This window comes from Nycticebus coucang, chromosome 2, assembly GCF_027406575.1.
Source record: "Nycticebus coucang isolate mNycCou1 chromosome 2, mNycCou1.pri, whole genome shotgun sequence".
Taxonomy (NCBI): domain Eukaryota; kingdom Metazoa; phylum Chordata; class Mammalia; order Primates; family Lorisidae; genus Nycticebus; species Nycticebus coucang.
In genome coordinates this window covers 30,417,549-30,426,148 of record NC_069781.1, presented here as the reverse complement: position 1 = coordinate 30,426,148, position 8,600 = coordinate 30,417,549, and positions in this window count along the sequence as shown.

Sequence of the window (8,600 nt, the reverse complement as noted above, 5' to 3'; positions counted from 1 at the left end):
TTTGAATGCTTCCTGGAGTCTCATAGTTCTCTAAGTGCCTGTTCTGCTTTCTCTCTCTTCTTTTCTGCCTCTTTAATTACCTGAGTTAACTGGAAACCTTTATCCTCTATCTCTGAGGTTCTTTATTCTCCATGGTCTAACCTATTTTTGATACTTTCTACTGTCTCTTTACATTCCCCGATTGTCTTCTTCATTTCCTTAAGCTCCCCCACATCCTTTCTATACTTTACATATCTCTTGTCCAACTTTTGGTTCTGTCTTCCCATTTTTTCATCCATTCCTTTTATTATCTTTATCAATTTCCCTTTCTGTCAAGTCCATTAATTCTTTATATGTGGAGTCTTCTGCAGTAGCTGCCTCAAATTCTCTTTAGTGAGCTGCTCTGTTTTGGTTTTTCATATTGCCTAAATTTTTCTGTTGGTTCCTCCTTATGTGTTCTTTCTTCTTATTCACCTCCTTGTTCTCCCTTTTCCTTCTCACTGCATCCTTTACTTCAAATTATCTTGTCTCAGAGCTTAGGTCTTAAAGTGGCCTCATCCTGAGCAAAGCCAAGCTCTTACTTGTGACCGAATAAACAGAAGTCCTTGCACATGATGACAATATGTTTCTGGGACACCAGGTGGCACTGTGGGTTTTTTATGAGACAGAGAACACAGCCAACAACCTCTATAGTCCTATTCCTAACTTAGTTGCCATCGGTGATCACCTGATTGTTTCGTCAGCATTCAGACCCTGCTGGGTTGGGATTTTGAAGTTCACAAGAATCTTTCAGGGGCAGGTCTCACAGTGCCCCCTGACTCTAGTTCCTGTGGAGTGCAGGAGTTTCTCAGTCTCTCCCAAGAGTGTATTTCTCATCCTGGCAGGCAGATTTAAGGTGACCATGCTTTAGGCCTCAGCTAAGATCTTCTCACTGACCTTCCCATAATGGCAGCCCCTTGGCTGCTGAGACTTTCTCAGTATGGCTGCCTCACCAGTGACCAAACCTATGGTGAATCCACTTCAACTGGTATTCAAATCTGGTTGCTGTATACTATTCTATTCCTCCCATTCTTCCAAGCTTTCCATTCAATACACAGCTTCCCCCAACAATTAAAAATTCCAGAAATGCTTCCTCCCATCTCAGACCTCCGTGGGGGGCCAGCCAATCCCAGCAGGTAGCAATCACTTGCCTAATTTGTTAGATTTCCACTGCTTCAGATCTTGCACTGTATCCAGTTCACCACCTCCTCACTATGCTCCCTGAGCTATGACTCTGGGTAAGGTCCCTGTGCCAGGTATGGCTGGGTTCTTTCTTTTCCCCCAGTTGTTCTAGGAGAGCTCAGCTGAATAATCTTTCTGGTCTGCCATCTTGCTTTCTTCCCTGCAGGAGGTCTTGCCATGCTTTCTTCCTTGCAGATGTGAGCAAAAGGGAGTAGCAGCGATCCCTACTGGGCAACAGAGAGGCCTTCTCAGAGGAAGTGCCTCTGATATGTCTCTTGAGAGATTCGCAAGACTCAGCCAACTAAGGTAGAAAACGTGAGAGGTTGGGAGGGAAGAGAGGACCTTCAGAGCAGGGGAGTTGCAGGTATAAAAGCCTAGAATCTAGAGAAAGTGGAGCCTATGGGAAGAGCAGCCAGCATTCCAGGATGGCTGGAGCAGAGGCTGTGAAGAGCAGAAGTGACTTTAGACCTTACAGGCCCCAGGCACTGTCATTTTCTTTGGCTCTACCCCTGTACCACACCATGCATATTTACACTCGTTGAATATTAAGTGTGAGTTATATATAGCTACCTAATACTTTAGGCCAGTTATAAAGACAGTTGACATAATGTTACATTTTGTAGATGTTTAATTACATATTAATTACAATTTCATAACCTTCTTGTTTTATAGTTTTTGGGAGCATATACCCATATATAGAAAGAGAGACTCTGGAAACTCATTTTTTATAGCTATACCTGCAATGCCTAATTGACAGATCAGTCCCAGTGAGTAGCCCACAGTGGGAAATGGAAGGGACTGTGAGTTGCCATCCCGGAGGGCCTTAGATTGGGTGTTCCACTGGGAGCTTGGCATGAGAAGGCTTGGAAAGTTTTAAGCAGGGGCTGAAGTTGCATGGCTTGGGAAGGTATAGAAGTATGGAGACAGGAAGCCCAGGGAGAATACCTGTGTTAAACCTGAGACCCAAGACTAAAACATATTGTACCTTTGCTCACAGTAGGCATGCATTTGCAGGCTTAATGCTTTTTCTTGCTTCCCTAGCCCTGGCCTGGGCCAATCCCTGGAGCTCAGACCTCAAGGCTGTGCTCCTGATGGCAGAGGAAGGGAAATCCTGCTTCCTCCAGAGGGCATCACAGGACAGCTTTTCCCCAGTAGGGGCTCACGGCGTGGCTTCAGCAAAGGGATACTTTGGTTGACAACAGTTTAGCTGGGCTGGAAACCAGCACCTAGGGAGGTTCTTGGAAGGGGCTAGCCCAAACAGAAAAAAGGGGTCTGGCCCTCCAGAGCCAGAGAAAAAGATTCAAGGGCACCCAAATCTGGTAACTTCCAGTACCTGCATGAAAATTGGAGACTAGCCAGACCACTGCATCTTAACTAAGAACGGACTAAGGCCAGAGAGTGGTGAAGCTCACCTAGGTCCCCAGAGCGTGTTAGAGGCAGGCCGGGACTGGAAACCAACTTTGCCCAGCCCTTGCCCTCTTGTGTGGCCCAGTCCCATAACAGTGGTCAGAGACATTGGAAACAACAATAAGTACTGAGCACTTGCTACCTGCTGGGCCCTGTGCACTTTATATGTTATTTTCTTTCATCGTCACAACTTCCCTGGAAGCTGGATAAGATCACCCCATTTCCCATACAAGAAAACAGATACGCTGGGGGTTGAAGCCATGTCTTGCCTAAAGCCACACAACTATGCTTAACACCCCAGAACACCCCAAAAGGGTCTCTCTGACTCAGCCCCAGTGTGGAGAGGGAAATAACAATGCCACCTTACAATACTTTCTAGGAACGTGGAATTTTGTTCAATGAAGTGGCTTTCTCAAGCTGGAAATGAATTCATATACTATTCATATTTTCAACAAGGATCTTCTAGTTGGGTGATCTTAGCCAGGAGGTTAAATTAACCAGGACACTTCTTGCCCCAAGCACTCTGGCTTTTTGATTAATGGGAGACTTTGCCGTGCCAGCTAAATGGCTTTGAAGTGCAAAACAGGGTGAATTGCTCCTAGCAGGGCCCTAAATCCCCAAACTCAAGTCCTCACATTTGAGGAGGAAGGGCCTTAGAGATCAAAGCTTAGGGGGCTCTGGGGCTCCAAGAGGGACAGTCTCCTATCCATGTTCACAGAACTGGTGGGCAGAGGCAAGACTAGACTCCTTGTATCTGAAGCCAAACCCTAATCTTCAAGCTCGGTTGCAAACCAACAATAACAACAGAAAGACAGAACGAGGCATGTGCCACATTTGCTTTTCCATTTCCCAGGAAAAGTAAGCAGAAAAGGCAAAACAAAGGATCCATGAGACCGTTCATTTAAGGCGCACAGACTAGAATTTTGGTCACAAGCAAAGGCACTTGAAGGAGTCACCTCCTTGGAAGAGCCTTTCAACATCCATTCAGCAAATATTTACTATGGGCACCGGGGGAGGCCTCTGTGCTCAAAGTGCTTCCATCCCACGCTGGAGACAGTGAGGCCAGCAGGGGGTGGGGAGAGATATTTAGAGACAGTCAATATCAACCAACACAGTCCTGTCTCTCTGAATAAAACTGAATAACATGACAAAAGGGGGCTAGAGGGAAACTGTTTAGTAAGTAGTCAGGTGTGAGAAATTTGAGTTGAGTCTGACAAGAAAGAAGGAAGTCACACTGAAAGAAAAGCATTCTAGGCAGAGAGGGAGGCAAGTACAAAGGCCCTGTGGCATGCAGGCAGCCTGTCTGAAATAGTGCTGTCCATCAGAAACACCATGGGAGCCGCATGATCATTTAAAATGCTCTAGCAGCACATATACAAAAGAAAGAGACTGGTAAGATTAATTTGTATAAGTTTTATTAACCCAAAAGACAAAAATAATTCTTAAGATGTTTACCTTTTTCTCAGACTATAGCTTCAAAATCTGCTGTGGATTAGGAGCACATTTCAAGCCTTGATAGCCACATGTGGTTAGTGGCTAGTGTTGGTGGCCAAGGGTGGGGTGGGAGTAGTAAGCTAGGAGCAGAAGGAAAGGGCTCTAGTGACTCAGAGTATCTCAGGGCTAATTCTTGGACTGCCTGCGAAAGCCCCACTTGGGTTCTTTGGAGAAGGGGCTTCCTGTTGCCCCCAACTTTCCTCCCCTAGGAGCCCTTCTTGCCAGCCCCACTCTTGGAGCCTGGCTCAGAGGAAACCAGCACCTGCCCACATGGGAAAGCAGTGTTGCTGGCGCTGGGCCTGAAGCCGCCTCCTGTACCCACTCTGCCAGGTCCAATTCTAGATGCCAGCAGCCCGGCCCCTCCCCTTGGACACAGTTTTGGCTTTCGGGTGCAGACAGGTCTGCATTTTTCCGCGGAGGCCCGCTCCGGTGGCTTCAACCAAGTTGGGGAAATAACCATCTCAGCAACCCAGGAGGGCCACCTGCAGTTCCCGCCGGCGCCACGGGGGGCGCCAGCAGATAAGCTCTCAGTGCTCTTCCCTGCGTGGATTCCCCCTCCCACCACGGTGGTCTTGCCACCAGCCTGACCCTGAAGCCAGCGGGACTGTGCCCCAGAGTTCTCCAGGTTCCCTAGTACCGTAGGCCTCAGAGCACTGCTACGATAGCAGGGAGGGTGCCTCTGAGCAGGCTGGGGATGAAGGAAGGAGCAGGGTAGATGTGCCTCAGAAGGCCCTTCTGCTTGATGTGGGGATAGGTGGAGACCACGGTGAATCCAAAGTCTATGTCTTCTGAGACGGGAGCCAGGAACAAAAAAGATTCTACTGTTCGGATGTTTTCACCCCCGAGGCTGCAATAACAGCAGAGGCCTGACTACTACCCACATGGTGCCTGTGGCCAGAATAGGACCCACATAATAATGGCTTAGATCAGGGACGGGCCTTTCCCATTCCATGGTGCAATGTCATCACAACAATACTCGACACGCTGACGTAGGTGCACAATGGACGCTTAGGCTCTGCCTTCTCCACACTTCTGTGCTTTCCACTGGCATTCCCAAAACATTAGGTGGTAATGCTGGGACTACCAGGTAGACCCTGGAGGGAACTAGAGTTGCCTGATCCCTGCAAGACTAAAAGATTGGCCCAGATGGTTCATCACCTGTTGGTTCACCCTCCTTTCTCAGCCACTTGTCAGCAAAAGAGTGGACTTTCTTGTAGAGAGGTGGTTGTACTCACCTTTCCAGAAAAACTGTCCCTGGGTTGTGTGTAACCATGCTTTTGCAAGAAAGCACCCAGCTTGAGGAAGAGCTTACCTCAAATAGTCCTAATAATATGGCACAGCCGGCTCACCAAGGAGCACAAAAGCTGGCGTTTCCAAAGCTGCAGGATGAGAGCGAATGACTATATGTCTCTGGAGAGATGCCAGTTAGTAGGATGTGAAGAAAGCGAGTCTAGGTCTGGAAAGAGCATGCTGAGGAGGTGGATCATAAACAGGACTGTCAAAGAAGACAGACTGCAAAGGCCCTGAGAAAAGTGTAGGACTTGGAAAGGAGAGGAGGAAGAGAAGAGCCAGCCCTTATTAATGCCGTCTGTGCCTCCCGTGGGCCCCAGCTGCCATGAAAAAATACTTCCATATACTGTGGGTGTTTTAGTCCTTGAGTAGCCCTCCAAGGCAGGTACAAATCCATCATGTCTGCAATTCCAAATTCCTGAAAACCCTGAAAGAAATCAACACACTTTTCTGACTTACTTGATAGTAAAATCCAACTTAAAGTAACATTAAGTCCAGGATGGGCACAGTGGCTCATGCTTATAACCCTAGCACTGTGGGAGGCTGAGCTGGGAGCATCCCTTAAGCTCAGGAGTTTGAGACCAGCCCAAGCAAGAGCAAGAGCCCTATCTCTACTGTAAATAGAAAAATTAGCTGGGTGTAGTGGTGTGGCCTAGTCCCAGCTATTTGAGAGGCTTAGGCAGGAGGATAGCTTAAGCCCAGGAATGTGAGGTTGCTGTGAGCTAGGCTGCTACCAGGGCCCTCTAGCTGTGGCAAAACAGAGTAAGACTCTGTAAAAAACAAAACAAAATAAAAGAACACCCAAAATCAATACCAGAAAAAAACCCAGTCTGTAGCCCACCTTAAATATTAATACTTTTGCACAGAAAATAGTAATGTGTTTGATATTTGGGGTGCCATCCTATACTCCAATGGGGTATTATGTAATACATATTATATGTACTTGTAAACTTTCTAAAATCTGAACCATCCTGAATTTTGAGACACATCTGGCCTGCAGGGCTTTAAGTAAGGGATTGTGGGTTATGTTTGTCCCACTTTACAATGAGATAGCTGAGCTCAGCAAGGGAAGCAACACATGCCAGGCCTCAGAGGTGACAAATGGCAAGTTGAGGACTCCAGCCCTGGCCTCGTGTCAGTGAGGGACTGTGATTCCATGAAGCAGAACAGAGGCTGAGCTTGGATAACAGTGCAATGGCCCAATTGGAGAGAAGGTTGCATAGGTCATTAATAGCCCACAGATGCAAAGGCCAACTAGCTAGAAATGGATCCAGAAGGCAAAAAGGGCTGCTGTACCTTTGAGACATGTTAGTATCTCCAGAGTGCTGGGCCCTGGGCCCTGGGCAGTGCCAGATGCTTCAGTGTGGTGGCATTGGGGTCTGAATCCAGACATCTGCAGCTCATGAGCAAGTGACTCTACCTCTAAGTGTGGGTTTCTTCTTCTGTAATATGGAGATATTACTAGAAATCATACTATAATCTAGACATACTCCTAGAGTTGATGTCAGTATTAAACAAAATGTTTTAAAGCACTTAGTGTAGTACCTGGAACCCAGCGAGCATTCAGTAAACTTGAGCTATAACTATTATGCTCAAAGCTGGGCATACATATCTCTTGGAAAATTCTAAATCTCAGTATGGATGTGGTGAATATTCTTGGATTGCCATTTTACTTGTTTTCAGATAATTTAAGTCATTATTTTTTGTCTATAAACATGGACACAGAGTGAAAATATTTTAAACTACTGAACTTAAAAACAGAGTGGTAAATTTTACATTCTGTATATTTTACTACAATTAAAAATTAAAATTGAAAAATTGGCATAGATATATTAGATAATAGAATGCAAAAGCCCAAAAGTAAAAATCATGCAATTTCAAGGAATTTCTAGGCACTCAGGAGTTGGGGGGAGGGGAGGATATGGATTACATGTGGAAAAAGTAGAGAGGCGAAGTTCATGAACAAACTCTCCTAGAGGCCTTGTCTGCCCACATTCCTGAACTTGGTCCAGGGTTACAATGTTTGATGAGTTTTATAAACTTGTGCAAATCAAAGGCCTACAAATTTGCAAGACACTCATATTCATCAGCACATTCATCTCACATATTTTATGTCCTGTGCTGGGCACTGGGGCGGACACAGGATTGACCAGGCCCCCCTCCCTTGCTGGGGGTGGGTGGGAATAGAAGTGTAAAGATACTACAAGGACAACCACAGGGTGTGAGAAGCACCATGAGATGTGCTCAGAGTTCATGAACATGTGGAGGAACGTTGAGGAAGAGAGCATTCCCTCTGCAAAAAGGAGCCGGGAGTTGGGAGGGCATCATGTGAGAGCAACACCTGAGTGTGGTTGACAGCACTGTCACTGCAAAGTGGTTCTCACCAGAATCACTTGGAGGGCTTGTTCAGACGAAGATATCTGCGCCCCAGGCCCTGTGTTCTGATTGAGTAGGTCTAGGGTGGTGCCTAAGATTTTGCGAGTTTCTGACAAGCTCCCTGTGAGGCTGCTGCTCTGGTCAAGGGCCCACACTTTGAGAAACCTGAGCCAGTTCAAGAAGAGGGGGAAGGGAGGTGGGGGAAGTTCATGCAAAGATACGGAGGAATGGGAAAGCAACAGGTGTTCAGAGAGCAATGAGCAAATCTGTGAGGCTTGAGGGGTGGGCTGCCCGCTGCCAGATGCTGAAGACCAAGCTGAGGAGTCTGGATTCCATCCCGAAAATGAAGGGCAGCCAGAGGAGGTTCTTGGGAAGGGAAGGGCATTAACAGATAGGCAGTTTGGCAAGTTCCCTTTGGCGGGCAGGTGGGGCCAGGAGGAGCGAGAGAGGGTGGGAGACATTAGGAAGCTGTCACGGCTAACCTGTCAGGTCCCGCTAGCCTCCATCTTGCCACCCAAAATCCCAACAGTAGGGAGAAGTCAGTAGCCCCGACAAGCAGTAGTTCCTATGGAAAGTAACAAGGACCTCTAGCCAGCAGGCAGTAAGTAGTGAGCCCAGGACCCAGCACATCACCACATAGTCCTAACATAATTAGATGCTGACATTGAAGTTCAGGAACCTGGCCAAGGTTAGGCCAGAGCCAGATTCAAACCCAGAGGTGAAGCCCATCCTCTTTTGCTATGCCACATTTCCCACAGTTTGGATTCTGCAGGAGGTGGCCCATTCTCTCAAGGGCTTTGTGGCTGTGTGTGCAGTCTGCATGCGTGTGTGCT